The 15,364-nt window shown below is 40.0% G+C and overlaps 1 long non-coding RNA gene across 1 annotated transcript; it reads left to right on the top strand.

Moving 5' to 3' along the window:
• Positions 1–128: 128 nt before the first annotated feature.
• On the top strand, positions 129–4,479 carry LOC138061107 (uncharacterized). Its single transcript, XR_011134758.1, has 3 exons — positions 129–428; positions 1,671–1,877; positions 2,754–4,479. It is a non-coding gene; the product is annotated as an uncharacterized lncRNA (long non-coding RNA).
• Positions 4,480–15,364: the final 10,885 nt, after the last annotated feature.

Here is a 15,364-nt window from a genome sequence, read left to right as displayed (position 1 = left end):
CGGCTGGCCCCGCCCCGTCACGCGCGAGGCCGCGCTGCGGCGCAGCGCCCCCCTGAGGTGCCGGGGCCTCGCCCTGGTGCCCTCTGCCGGCGCCTCGCGCTGCGCGGAGCCGCCCCCCGCCCCCCTGCAGGGCCTTCCCGTCCCGCGGCTGCGCCGCCGGCGGCCTCCTCAGAGCGGCCCGGAGCCGGGCCCTGGGCCTCTCTGCAGGGGGAGATGGCCGCTCCGCTGCCTGCGGGAGGGCCGAGCACGCGTGGCAGAGAGCGGGGAGGAGAGGCGCGTCCCCACGGGAGGGAAGGCAGAAGGGTGTTAGCGAGGTTGCGTGAACGGGGCCGCGGCGCAGGAGCCGCTCGGCGCTCCGGGGCCTCGCGCTCCTCCGCCGTTCGTTCCCATAAACCGTGACGCCGCAGAGGAAGTCGCTGTAAAAGGAAGCAAGCTGCCAAATAGATGGTTGCTAATTGCTCTCTCTAAAAGCCAAAACATCCAAAGTGGGGTTCTGGGGCTTTGTGCCTCTCACTCGATGCAGAAATGTAATGATTGGGATGATGCAATAGGGTTGTAAAGTTTCTGGATGACGCAATGCTGGGAGGGATTGAAAGGAATCCGAGGGGAAAGGGCTGGATTTCCAAAGCAGCGTGATAAACTGGAAGACTTATGCTAAAGAGGAAATTTAGTAGATAGAATTAAAACTAATACATTTAGAAGGAAGGAGTCAAATGCATAAACACAAGATGGAGAATAGCTGACCAGGCAACAGGACAGGACAAAAGGAAACCGCGGTTTGTAATGGATCATAAACTGAATGCAAGTCAAAAATGTGTTTTTGCAAAAAAAAAAAAAAAAAAGGCACATCTCATTTTAGGATATAGTGATAGAAGTCTGACACGTAAGAAATGGGGAAAGAAAGTAGTTATTTAAGCTAGCAGACAATAGTGCACAAGAACAAATAGGTACAAATTAGCCAAGAATAAATTAGAGGTTTCTAGCTAACACAAGAGCAGGGTCCTGGTAATGACAAGAGAAAAATAAACCTGTGTGCTTGAAAGAGATAAGTATATTTCTTTTCCTTCTTCTGTTGTCTGGAGAATATTTTCTACCCGAACAAGGCACATACAGGAATCAAGTAAGGCAAGCCTTGCCATAGCAGCAGTGAGGACAAGTGACTTAACTGATTTTAAGGTAGAGCTTGCCAAATATATGAATAAGATTACGTGGTATGGTTGTCCTTCATACCAGGCAGCAGGATTTGATCATCCAAAAGTTTCTTCACACTCCTGTGTCACTAGTTTAGACGTATGCAGCATGAAAAGGGTAAAACATTAAAAAAATAAAAGTTAAACGATTTGGTTAAAGGTAGCAAAATGTTCTCTGTGCTGATGTTATCCTTTCAGTGAGAATAACTTTATTCAGATAGCAAGTACAACATTAAACAACAGCTTTTCAACAGTGGTGTGCACTGAAAATAGTTTAGTCACGGTAATGATTTTGGGGAGCATGTGGCTTGTGAACGGAGTCAGATTACAAAATATATTAAAGTCAATTTTTATAAATCCTGTCATTTTAGACAAGGTATTGCCCTACTGTGGATCTCTGGATGCTGCCACGTAGAAGCTTTTGATTTTATCCTAACTATTTCTCATTTCCTAACTATTTCTCACTTCCTTGAGCTGCAGGTGTGGAAAAGGTTGGAACAGCATCTTTGCCTTTTTGCACAGAAGACTTCCCATTTCTGACCCATGTCCTTGTTACTTAACTTAAGAACTAGCTTGTGAAAAGAACTCTTTTGGCCAAGTAAAAGGGTTTTTGGTAGCGATATTAAGCAAAAAAAAAAAAAAAAAAGGCATCCAGCAGAAAACAGTAACACTTGTTCATACACGCAGGTATGTGTATTTGTATATATGTAGGCATGTATGCATACATATATAGATAGGTACGTGTGTGTGTGTGTGCGTGTGCGTGGGATTGGTTTGAAGACTAGGGTTGGGGCTTTCCTAATGATTTGCAGGTTTTAGGGAAACTAACGGAGCTTTTATTCTAGCCATCTCCTCACTAAAGCTACGAGATGCTCCTGAGTCCAGTCCTTTTTACCAGTGGTACCTTTCATTTCATTTATGATTTGTATCTTCATGAAGAACACTTTGCTGGGAAATATCTTTAAAATGGCATCTGAGAGAGACCACTTAGCTATCAATATATAGCACTGGTTCTTAAATTCGGAGAATGAATCGGAAATGTCAGACTTGTAAATAATATATACAAACAGTATAGTTTAGCCGACAGATTCTCAGACTTCTCCTCAGGCTATAACCATTACTAGTAGTGGTGGGAGTGTGTATCAATGTTACCAGGAGCAGCAGCAGCTTCCTGCTCTGTACCAGACTTTGTAGCCCTTGTACGGAGTGTTTGTACCACTAGTAGTATTTGTATCACAGTTCAGGAACCTGTGTTTTAATCACTTGGCTCATGAAAAATACTAATATGCTGGACACAGTTTGCCGTGTTATCAAAGGGATGGAAATGAAAAATATGTACCAGCATCCTATTATACATATGTAATGGACTGAAGATACTGATTTGCTTTGCATAATGAGTCCAATGTGGACACACACTTCCAATTTTCTCCTTCAGAAGTTTTTTTAATATATATGTTGCAAATATTTCTTCCCTCTCTCTCTTCAATCTTCAGCTAACGCGCTATGTGACTTTGATGCATTAGATTTAATTCACCTTTTGAATATTATTTTTTCCTCTTTTAGCTCCGGCTCGTGAATGATCAGGAGGAGAAATTAGAAGCGTGCTTTATTCACCAGCCCTTAGTTAGAATATGGGACTAATGATGGTAAAGTCAAATACTTGTGAGGGATTCGTGATGGAAGCTTGAATCGTTTGTCAAATGTAGGTTTACTGCATGTCTAGAATAGTCTATGAAGTATATGTTGTCAGAGACTGTAGTCTTTTTAGCTGAGCAGTTATCAACTGGGCTAGTCTAGAAAGTGGCAAAACCATTGCTGTACGAAGAAGCTGGAAACACTGCTGACGTACTTCACAAACTGAGCAAATTACTGATGTTCAAGCTGGTTTCCCGGGAGCTAATAAGAAATATTATTTTGCAACGTGTTTATGTATTTAGTGAGAAGAGGGACAGGCACAAAAACTACTTCAAGTCTCTTGTCAGTTAAAGATAACTTTCTGAATATGGCCTACTGAAATACTTTCCTGCTGAATCTGTAAGGAAGGAGCTCTGGTAACTCTGCTGTTGCCCAGAGCTTCCCTGAAGCAAATTGGAATGAATATGACCAATAGAAACCTATTACCCATAAATCATTGGGGAATACTGACCCTGAAACCTGTGGTTATTTCTATCTTCCATCCAATGAGCAGGCTTTATGCAGCAGAAGAGGTGTGACTTAAGTCACAAATGGACGAGAAAGACTGAGAACATTGAAAACTGAAGAAGTAGCAGCGTATCAGGAATCTCCTCTGGTCGTAACACTTAAGGGGAAGAAGCAGAACCATTCAGAGGGACCAGAGAAGGAAGAGCGCTCTTTATCCATTAGTGCTTCAAGGAAAAGAACTAATGTTTGAGAAGAAACATCAACTAGCTGGAAGTTGGCAAGTAAGATGGAGCTTCTGAATATAACCTGTGGATTCCATCCTTGAAGACGACTTTCAATCTAGAGGATATGTGCTGGGTTTGCAGTTCTGGCACACAGCTGTGGGTAGCTGAGTAATTCATAAGGTTTGCCTTAAGTTCTGGCTTGTAAGCATGTCTATGATTTTTATATTGTCTCCTGGCAATTAGGTCTCTCTCTTCTGTCAAATTTCGTTTGTCTTAACTTTGAATGTGCAGGTGTTCAGTCATTCTAATTTTTTCTAATTGTTACCTGATTTCTACCTGTGTATATCCATAAATGTATGGTCATAACATTTTTTGTCTCGACTGTAAATATACTCCAAAATTTTACACCTGTTGTTGTTTCCTGAAGCCCTGGTGGTAGCCCTGCCGTAAAAACCTACATAGATGATTCTAACTCAGTTTTACAGAAAGCCTTTTGGAAGTCGTATCAAATCCTTTTCCTGCCCTTGAAGCTCTTGGGCCAGTTTTTCTGCTTTTATACCTTCAGATCTTTTTAACTTAATACCAGGAGTCTCTTCTGGTGTATGTTTCCTCTTGTCTGTCTGGATTTTTCATCACCAAGGCCTGAGTCCCATGAATTCTTCAAGTATTGTGAACAGTCCTTTGAATTTACTGCATAACTTATTAAAGCATGCCGTTATTTACATTCTCTATTTGAAGGGATTGAAAGAAAGAAATGAAAGAAGGAAAGAAATTGCATGAACGAAAACTGTGAAATTGGTTTTGTGACAAGTTTTGTCGTATTTTTTTGAAAAGAAAAGAGATTGTATTTTTTGTTATTGTCTCTTCAGTCATGAGCTGTCTGGTGAAGGTCTAGCTGTAGTAAATACAACATTTTCAAGCAGAAGAGTGATTTTAGCTTGACAGTCTTAGTGTAATACGTATGCTATACTTCTTTATGCAATGAATTATTTATTTATTCTAAAAACAGAAGAACCAGGAGCATTAATATTCAACCATTTAACATATTTTGCCATGTTGTTATTGTTATGACTGCATATTTTTCTTACTGATCAGCAAATGTCTTCACTCAGAGACCTGCCGAGTCCCCAGTGAGGCTGTTTTACTGCCGCGCTCAGAAATGTCTTTCTGCTGCTGATGCTGCCAGAGGCTCTGTTGTCAGATGATCCCTGCAGTTCATCTCAGAGGCTGAATGGCTGGTAGGGAGGAAAATCCCTCGTGCACAGCGTACGCAGCTGGAAGGAGGAGGGTTTACAAATGCAGTCTTTCTCAGGAAAACCTACACTTCTGTATGTTTGTTTACTGTGGTGTCTGAGGGGTGAGCTATTGTTCCTTTCTCCTCACTGTTCATGAGGGAACTCTTTAATATAATTAATAATGTAAACCTTCTCTTACATTACTGCTCCATTTGCTAATGCTCATTTCAGCTAGCTTCAAAGCTGTCCCTCCCTCAGGTTCAGGACAGTCCTTAAAATCAATGATGGATTTAATGTGGCACTAAACTAGGGAGTCTTGTCATTTAGTTGTATTCTTTGCCCGTGTCACAGAAGCAGAATTTTCCGCATTTGCCGAACTTCTAATAATGGCAAGCTGACTCTAGGTATTTGTATTGCTTCCATTATTGCCGTATCTGAGCACTTATCTGTCACCTTAAGTTTGTACTGAAGATCTCTTTTAAAGGTGGTTTAGGTTTCTAGAAGCTCTGCAAGTGAAGTCCGCAGGAGTCTCTCTCCTCCTTTATACAAAGCCAATGGAAAGAAATGGGGGAGTTAATATAAAGCTTCCAGGCGCTAAGGTAAATGCAGCTGCTCCTTTTCAGTTAAAAAGATTGCCCCTAGTCAGGCATGTCCCTGCCACCTGCAGTTTGTCAACTGAGAATAGAGGAGGAAAAACAGGGTTGGGCTCAAGGTGTGCGACACAGGAAAAAAGCAGAATCTAAGTATAGAATATATATATCAAATTTGACATTTGAAATCCTCCATCTTACTTGTTTCACAGTTCTGTCTGTGTTTCTCACTAGCATGGAAGGGTATAGGGCCCAGAAGGGCTGCTAGGAAACATTAAAGAGCAGTCAGTGTTTCTGAAAACATCATAAACTTCTGCACATTTTACTGCACTTTTTCTCTTCTAGGTGATGAGTTTCTTAGTGTGCCATGAGATACCCTTCCTTGTCTTTGGCACAGCTTTTGTAGGGAGGGGTAAAATGGAAAGTGAGTATTCAAAGTAAGTATCCTATGCATCTATACTTCCCCACATTTTTCATATAACGTGGCTTTCTGGTGGTTCCCCCCCCCCCCTATATTTTACAGTACAGGGAGTAAAGGGGCCAAAGTTAGTTATTTGGATGTGATGAAAAGGCGTGGACATCTTGGCCTCATTTAGGAAATCTTTTTGCCTGCAGTTCAAGACCTACTCATCAATTTAATATTCAATTAAAAAAAAAATCCGCATGAAAATTAGTCAAAAAAATACCCTGAACTTATATTTTGCATGGATTTTTGGAGTTAATATTCACAATGAATATAATTACTATTTGCCCTGAAAAGTTCCCTTGGATATCAATAAAACAGTGATGAGAATTAATAAAATACGGAGATAGCAGATGGTTCTCTGACTCTACAAAGCCTTAGAGCAGATCACCACTGCAATCACTGATTGGTAATTAGCACAATACCATCTTAAAGAAATCCTATACCATTTGCATAATGCTCGGTCTTGTATTGCAGAGCTCTCAAGGGAACTTATGCTGCAAGTACTGAGCACAAGTTGTTTAGTGCACGGGTTGATGAGTGCACGATTCAATAAATGAAAGCCAAAGCCATCCCCCAAGCTTTAAAAGTGAAAATCAGATGAAGATTGAAAAAATCATAATGAACAGTAGATATACATTACAGTAATGGTTCAGATTTAGACAAATGTGTTTATCAGAACTGATGTCGACTGAGGTTAGCAGGAGCCTTTATGGAAGAGAACAAATACATCTCTTATGTGATCTGCCATCATGAAAAGCACAACAAAAAAATAAGTCAACACCCCACTCCGTTTATGGCTAATGTGGGCAGGATGGAGAGTTTGAACTACCTATGTACAGAACTGGTGCGTTCACAAAGACAGTTTCCATGTCATTCAAGGGTATCTGAGCAGCATGCTTAAGTTTGCTGTGACAGGCCAGAAGATACATATATACATAATAACTGAGTGTATGCTAACTTTGGAGAATAATGTCCAAAAGACATTTGCTTTAAGTAAAGATGCCTTTTTTAGAACTCTGTCCAGAAAACGTTTCTGAAATTCATTGAAGAGATACAGAGGAGAAAGAGAAATTTTTGAATTGCTAAATCCCATCATCGCAGCAACGAGTAGCGCAATTTAAAAACGTTGCAAGCAGCACATGGGAAGAAAATGATGTCAGAAATGTTTGTAAGTCTATGTTTTAATCAAAATAGTGTTGTCACAAATACAATTACTTGCAGCATTTCAAAGACAGAGTCAGAGTCCTAATCCTGAATTCAAGACACACCTCTACTTTCTTATATTCTGTAAAGGACTCAAAATAGATTACAAAAAAGAAGGGGAATTGCCTTCAGGGATTTAGAAATCCATGTCTGCAGATCTCAGAGACTTCATCCAGAACAAGAGTTGCTTTCACTGATGTTTTAGGAACACTAAACAAATCTCTCCCGTGCTTTCCTACAAGGCCTAACTTCCTCCTCTTTTTTTTTTTTTCCACCACCCTCTGAAGCCTAAGGCTCTTGTTACAGTTCTGCCAGAACCTTCAAAATACCTCATTGATTAATCATTAGGATTGGATAGGGCATGGATTACATTACACGGCCCCTGACAGCGCTCTGATTTTTTCCACTTCCCAACAGATGTGTCTGAGATGATCTTGTTTGGTATTGGCACAGTCTTGCTCCTTGATTGAAAATGCTTTTTGTCGTTTGTCCTGTATATTTCTACTACTGCCATTTACACTACTGAAGAAATGTAGGAGACTGGAGAGGATAAACTCTCTTTCTCCCTTGGTTGAAAAGAGTGAAGCAGTACATGAAAGCAGTTAATTAATTTTTGACTAAGTGACAGTACTATTTGCAAAACTGATGGTGCGCTCAGTAGGGTGGGTAGATATACACAGCTAATCTGAACGCTATTTCATGGTCGTGAAGGTATTCAGTATGTATTGTTGCCTGCTTTTTTTTTTTAACAGTCCATTTAATTGGTAGAAACTCCATATAATAAATTAGGAAGCTATGTGCAGCTTTCTTAACTCAGAAGAGAATTGGACAAACTCAGAAAGGGTGTTCAAGGAGAATGAAATATCAGGATCTGTGTGATCTGTAAGTACCAACTAAGGGATGATGTTTGATTCCAGACAGCTCCTGAGTCCTGCAGAAGATAAGTATTAAGATCTAGTAGCTGGAAACCAAAGATAAAAAATTTCAAAATGAAATACAGCACAGGATTTCCAAGGGATATGGTAGCTTGTCTAATTAAAAATTTGAGGCTGAGTATCCTTGTAAAATACATGCTCTAGTCAAACCACAAGTCACTACCACAGTTCAGAAATGACTAGATGAATGAAGTTATATAAAATTTCCAGAATGTTTTTCCTAACCTTAACAAATATGGAAGAAGCTTCTGTGGCTTTATGTGCGTTGGTTAGTGTTGCCATAGGATTTTACAAGGTCTTCCGTAAGTACTGTCTTTAAAATGCTTCAGGAGTTTCATTAAATTATTTGATGCTACCTTTTAAACTTAAAAGGAATGCCAGTAAACAATTCCAATGCTAGACAAGGTAAATCTCATCCAAAAAGTGCTAATATGCATATACCACTCCTGCAGCTAAATTTTGCCAGTCGACTCCCCAGATACTACTTTCTACAAAGGAAGCACAAGCAATTTCTGTTGAATGGGTATTTTTAAATGAGAACAATCACTTGAAAAGAAAGTTTGGTTTACAGAAATTCTGCTTCAGCCACAACTGTAATATTGGTATGTAATGCCATAATTTTCTGCAGAAACAACCTTGGACTTTGGCTGAATTTCATTTAAAAGGAATTTCTAGCAATGAAAAACAAAAAGACCTTGGCCAGGTGTTATCAAAATAAATGCTAAAAGTGTTTATTCCTTCATACAGAAAAGTTCCAACTGTCCGAAAAAGAAAGAAAGAAAGAAAAAAGCTAAATGGAGAACACATGTTTATTAAAAAATAATCCACATTTTACTTGCTTAGTCTCAGTTTATTGGCTGGGTAGATGAGGGGAGAGCAGTGGATGTTGTCTCCCTGGACTTCAGCCAGGCTTTGGACACTGTCTCCCATCACATCCTCCTAGGTAAGCTCAGGAAGTGTGGCCTAGACGAGTGGACAGTGAGGTGGATTGAGGACTGGCTGGATGGCCGAGCTCAGAGGGTTGTGGTGAATGGCGCAGAGTCAAGTTGGAGGCCTGTGGCTAGTGGTGTCCCCCAGGGGTCAGTGCTGGGTCCAGTCTTGTTCAATGTAGTCCTCAATGACCTGGAGGAAGGGACAGAGTGCACCCTCAGCAAGTTTGCTGAGGATACTAAACTGGGGGGAGTGGCTGATACCCCAGAAGACTGTGCTGCCATTCAGAGGGACCTGGACAGGCTGGAGAGATGGGCCGAGAGGAACCTCCTGAAGTTCAACAAAGGCAAGAGCAGGGTCCTGCACCTAGGCAGGAATAATCCCATGCAGCAGTACAGGCTGACCTGCTGGAAAGTAGCTCTGCCGAGAAGGACCTGGGAGTCCTGGTGGACAACAAGTTAAACATGAGGCAGCAGTGTGCCCTTGTGGCCAAGAAGGCCAACGGTCTCCTGGGGTGCATTAGGCAGTGTTGCCAGCAGGTGGAGGGAGGTGATCCTGCCCCTCTCCTCAGCCCTGGGGAGGCCTCCCCTGCGGTACTGTGTCCAGTTCTGGGCTCCCCAGTCCAAGAGAGACATGGCACTCCTGGAGAGAGTCCATCGGAGGGCTACAAAGATGATTAGAGGGCTGGAGCACCTCTCCTATGAAGAAAGACTGCAAGAGCCGGGCCTGTTCAGCCTGGAGAAGAGAAGATTGAGAAGGGATCTCATCAATGTGTACAAGTATCTGAAGGGGGAGTGTCAAGAGGATGAGGCCAGCCTCTTCTCCGTGGTGCCCAGCAACAGGACAAGAGGCAACGGGCAGAAACTGAACCACAGGAAGTTCCACCTGAACCTGAGAAAAAACTTCTTGACTGTGAGGGTGACAGAGCATTGGAACAGGTTGCCCAGAGAGGTAGTGGAGTCTCCTTCCCTGGAGATATTCAAAACCCGTCTGGACGTGATCCTGGGCAATATGCTCTAGGTGACCCTGCTGGAGCAGGGGGGTTGGACTAGATGATCTCCAGAGGTCCCTTCCAACCTAAACGATTCTGTGATTCTGTGATTCTGTGATTATCACTACTTGTGTGTTGTCTCTTTGTATTGTCTACTTGGATAGGAAACTGTTTAGGGCAGGGATCTTGTAGTCACATCCATCAAATAATCCATTTTTAGCATCCTGTTGGTGCTAAACAAATGACAAAATGATGATATATAAGTTCCTATGATAGATGCAATATAAAAACAAGAGGGATAACGTAAGCAAACATTTTTCCTTACCAACTCTTCATGTGGAAGTGGTAACTGTAATTTTAACTTTCTCGCATGTAGCAGCATCTAGTGTTTCTTCAGTTTCTTGACTCATCAGTAGACGTTAAATTATTTATGCGTTTATAAATACAGAAATGTATTTTTAATTAAACTTTGGACAACCACCTGTCTTTTTCAATAGGAGGTTTAACAACTCCATTGAACTCAAGCAAGCTGTCTTTTGGAGAAAGGGGAACGTAATTAACCTCAGATCACCTCACCTCAAGGATGCCTGCTGCACCTTTTGAGATTACAGGCAGGGAGTGTAAGTAATACCATGAACTCATCAAGCTATGCACTTTAACGCGTTTTAATCAGTGCTGCTCTCATTATTATAGTTTATTATGTGCATGGGCAAAACGTGCAAAAACTTTATAAATGTCTTGTATATACCCTCTAGATTAAATGAAATTAAAACATAATACTTGCATATAATGAAGAATGAACCAAAATACACCAAAGCATGAGCTGTTTCTCACCCTTTACCTGCCTGTTTTTTTTTCCTTTTTTGCCTGATATTGTAAATGTTTATTCATATTAGCTTTAAACACACCTGAAGTAGCAATCAAGTTTGGTAGTATGCTATTTTTGTTTTGGATATCAGTACCGTTTTTTAGCTGAAGAGTTTCACGTGAAAGACGGTGGGAGTCAAGGCCAAACATGCTGGTCAGCTTCCTGAATTTTAGGTTTTCAGAGGGATTTTTTGCCTTCACGTTTGTTGTTTATGTGTATATACCCGTTGCATCCACTGCACTCTGCTGCAGATATTTTAAAATCTGACCAGTACATCCAGATGTCTCAGGAGAGATTTGATTTTTTGGTGATCTATCCTATAATAAATTACAGATCAGACAAAATTATTGTATCTCTGTCAGTTCTTCCTTTTTGGGAGACAAACAGCTTTTTTGCCATAAATATAGCTTTCTCCAAAAGGTGTCATCGTAGTATGTAGTATACTAGCAATATAGTTAGGTATAATAACATGGGATGGAATAGTAACAAGACTTAAGGTTGTTAATTACAGAAGAGATGTGATATTCCCTTTGCAATTATGCTCTTCGGGTAGGTATAAACTCCTTTCTCTTTGTATGACTTGAAGCTTTTAGGATCATTGATAATAATGACTTCTTCAAGAGCTCTAAATCAAATGTATGTCAGGAACCTTTTGGCAAAAGGAGAGCTGAGTTCTCTAGTCTCGGTATGGGAATTGGAACTGGACATGGGAGGTGCCTTTCTGCTGCCTTCATACTCAACGTTGCACAGTCTAAGATCAGCTGAGTCTAAGACCTGGCAGAGTACTGGGAGGTTTGCCTGCAGTGGTTTTCTATAGCTGTTCTGCAAAGGAGAATAGCTGGGACCTATCCAAGTACACCCATTTTGGCATGTCCCTTACATTGACAGCTCTATTATATTCAGGAAGGGCCAGTGCACTGAAGGCAGACTGTCTGGCACACAGGTGCTTCACATTGCTGTAAAAAGATGAAAAGACTGAGATCAAATGCAGACTCTGGATCTGCATTTAGCCCTCGAGCTCCTTTGTTCTAATCGGAGCTCCAGCACTCCTCCCCTATGTGGTCTTTGTGGTCCACTTAGTACTTCTGCCTTGGTTTCTTGGATCTATAAAACAGAGATAATATTCACAAGAATTTCTAAGAGCAGATTAGCATCTCTAAAATGGGAGTTAACTGAGTATCTTGCTGTTAATCTTTGGTTTTATACACATTGGAAATAGATATTTCTTAAAAAATCATTAATATGCATGTATCTATAATCCCACACAGTTCTTTACTACTTCTGTTTGCAGAGTATGTTATTATGTACAACTCGCTATATTTGGTATTTAGTAGTTAATTTTCATTTTGTTGTGTGGAAAAATTCCCAGTTGCCTGTGTTTTTGCGAGACTTTTTTTTCCTTTTTTCCCCCCCCCTAGATCACAAGATTTTTCTGGATAGGACCACTTTTGATCTTACTGCCTTTGTGCAGTGTTTAGTATGCTGCTGTTGTGGTTCATACTTGGAGTTTTAGATGCTACTGCAGTACAAATACACATGGTAGAAAACGACCCTGTTTAGACTATGAGAATTTCCTCTACCTTAAACGCTGTTTAATTTGCATGGACTACAGAAAGGTTTTCCGGTGGGTATTGTATGCAATTCTTTGATTATATATAACCAGGATGATATTGGTCCTCCTCTGTGAAAATAAACTATTCAGTTTCATCTTCTGTTTCACATTTTCTCCCAAATGCTAGCTTAAGAGATTGATCTATAAATTCTGATGAAAGGAACATTTAAATCCAAGTAAAACACTATTTATCTTGGATTGTTTACAAAAACCATGAGGATACTGTTATTCCTTTAAATTTTTATAAATCTTTCAAAAAAAAGAGTTTGAGGCCTGAATTACCCTATTATATCTTTTATAGAGCTGATATTATATCTTTTCAATTGAGGACATGCTTGAAAGTAGTACATATCCTGTTTCTTCCCTACATGTGGGGTATTCTAGACACAGTGTCTGAAAAAAACAGTTGGATTTATCTGTTTGAGTGCTTTTTTCATGTATGCAGGGAAAATAGCTATATGTAAGTAGTAGTTTAGTAAAAGCTTACTAATAATTACAAAATAGTTTACTAGTACTAGTTTAGTGGATATTTCTTTTCTGGATATTTGATAAGTTGGACATTCAGATTAAACATTTATCATTTTCCCATTTCTGAGGACAATATAAGGGTCACTAGGATCAGAAGGTTACATTAGGTATGCTTATTTGCTATAGTGGGATAGTAAGACTTGTATTATAATAGATCCATAGAAATGTAAGTGGGCATCTCAGTTCTTCTGGGAATAAAATGTTTCAAGTTTTCTTCTATCACGCAAAATCTATTTCCATGTCTACTAAATAACCTGTAATGTTAGGGGTTATTTTCTAGGTGAACGGGCCATTGAGTTTTGCTATGAACAATACACTCATGTATAACTTTGTGGGATATCCCTCTTTTTTGTTGTAGTGTTTGCACCATATGTAGCATTGCCCAGTTGAACTTCAGAAAGACTGTATACTTTGGCTTGTTCAGTTTGCCTAATAAAATCCAGTATTTGGGATTCCAGTGACATAAACTATCGAAAGGGCTAACTAAAGGAAAGGCAGTTAGCAAGATACAGATAACGATTATTAATAACTTTTAAGGGAGAGGTACTGTGAAGTATTGTTTGCCTGTAAAAACGGACCTGTTGAATTACTATGTTTTAGACTAAACCAGCTGTACCACAAAATGCAGATTTAAATAGTGTTGTAAAATACAAATGTCTTGTCTATCCAAGTTTTTCAACATTTAAGCCTTTAACAACAATGCCACGTTTGAAAACCTATCCTTGATTTTAAGCTGTTAATTTAAGCAGTTGTTTGTCTAGTCTCCCTCTTTTACCACCCAGACTGAAAGTGTTTGTTTATAGCGAATGGGCTGTACAGTTCTCTTGGCTCTCTCTTTGCCTGGTTTTTTTGTAAGGTTTTTTTTTTTTTTAATCTTTGCCTGAAATGCTAATTCATTTCTCAGGAAAAGCTCTTTTATCTATAAAGCAACAGTAAAAGGTATCCGTTTCAAGAATCCAGACACCTCAGTTGTCCATTCATTGTGGTTTTAGCTGTCTATTCTTGACATGTAGAAATCTAAGGAAGAAAAAGTAAGAAGACTGGACTTGGATGAACGGCACCTGGAATATAGCCACACCGTAGCTTCCTGAGTGTTAATATTTATGCAGCTAACAGAAATGAGCACAATTAGCATGAAGTCCTGTGTCAGCTCATTAGTCGCAGGCTGAAGTGTTGCCACAGTAATGAAAAAAGGCATCCCTAATAGCTGCCATTTTACTGAAATAAAGCCTGAGATACCAGTTTGGCCATTCTTCCTGTGTGATGGGGTGTACGGGTCTGTTTTGCGCGCTCAGAAGAGACAATATCACCAAGTAAGCACTACTGAAAGGCGATTAACTACCAGAGTAGCGGCAGAGAATATGACTCTATTTTCACAAACATAAATCAAATCTCCTACTGAGGATAGTCAGGTTGCAGTAATGTGATAGTGGATGCTCCAGCAGTGAAAACTATGAAACCTGTGGTGTTTTTGTGAATTAATAGCACTGGAAACTCCATTGTCAAGCAGATCTAGGTTTTGGACAAATTTGGGGTGCTGCAAAGGCAAAGTTTAACTTTTGTTTATATTTTTTTGCACAGAACTTTGCTCCATAATCTTGAAGTATTTTATGTTGTTTAAAAATTAGAAAAGGCAACTATAACTGTAAACCTACATCAGTTTTTAGACTTAAATCTCAGTTAGTTGGCAAACCCTTGCAACTAGAGAGAATCCTTCAAGGAATGTTAGAGATACTTAATTTGAATATTTCTGGTCATCAGGTGATTGAACAGTGACTTCTGCATATAATAAAATCTGGTTAAGGCATTGAGTTATGAAGACAGTAGTAGCTGGGCTGATTAAGAAATACCCCTCCGTCAGCTACTATGTTCATTTCTTCCAATGATGGAAATCACTTACCTAGCTTGTAAACCATTTCTCTTCCTACTGACCAATTCAGATTTGCCTCTTATGAGAGAACACCTAAATGAAAAATGTCTGAATTTCAGATGTATGTAAAGAATTTAACTCACTTATTTGCCTTTTCTTTGTCAGGAATTGTAAAGTATGTCCTTGATATTTCAGAATCCTTCCGCTCCCTCAGCTAAGAATATGAAAAGCGGTGTCCTTCACAGGAAGGTTGTTCACAAGGATATTTCACAAAAGGGCATCAAGAGGAATAATCACGTAATGAAATTTTCTAGGCACGACAGCGAGACCTGGAGAATGCCAATAACATATGCATTTTGGAGCATTGCTTCCCATGTCAACCCCCTCGTTAGAATCTCTACGAAGGTATTGCATGAAATGAATGAGTATCGTATGAATCTCAATTTGCCTCTTATAGTATTTGCTGTGAATGCTGGAGGCTGCCTCCAATTTCTGGCAGCGTGTTGCTTTTCAGAGCGCGCTGCTGCTTAGAGTGATCTATTGATTAATCTCTCTGATTGTGCTGCTGCTCTCAAAAGCT

This window comes from Struthio camelus, chromosome 15 (assembly GCF_040807025.1).
Source record: "Struthio camelus isolate bStrCam1 chromosome 15, bStrCam1.hap1, whole genome shotgun sequence".
NCBI lineage: Eukaryota > Metazoa > Chordata > Aves > Struthioniformes > Struthionidae > Struthio > Struthio camelus.
This window is presented reverse-complemented; position numbering and strand designations above follow the sequence as displayed.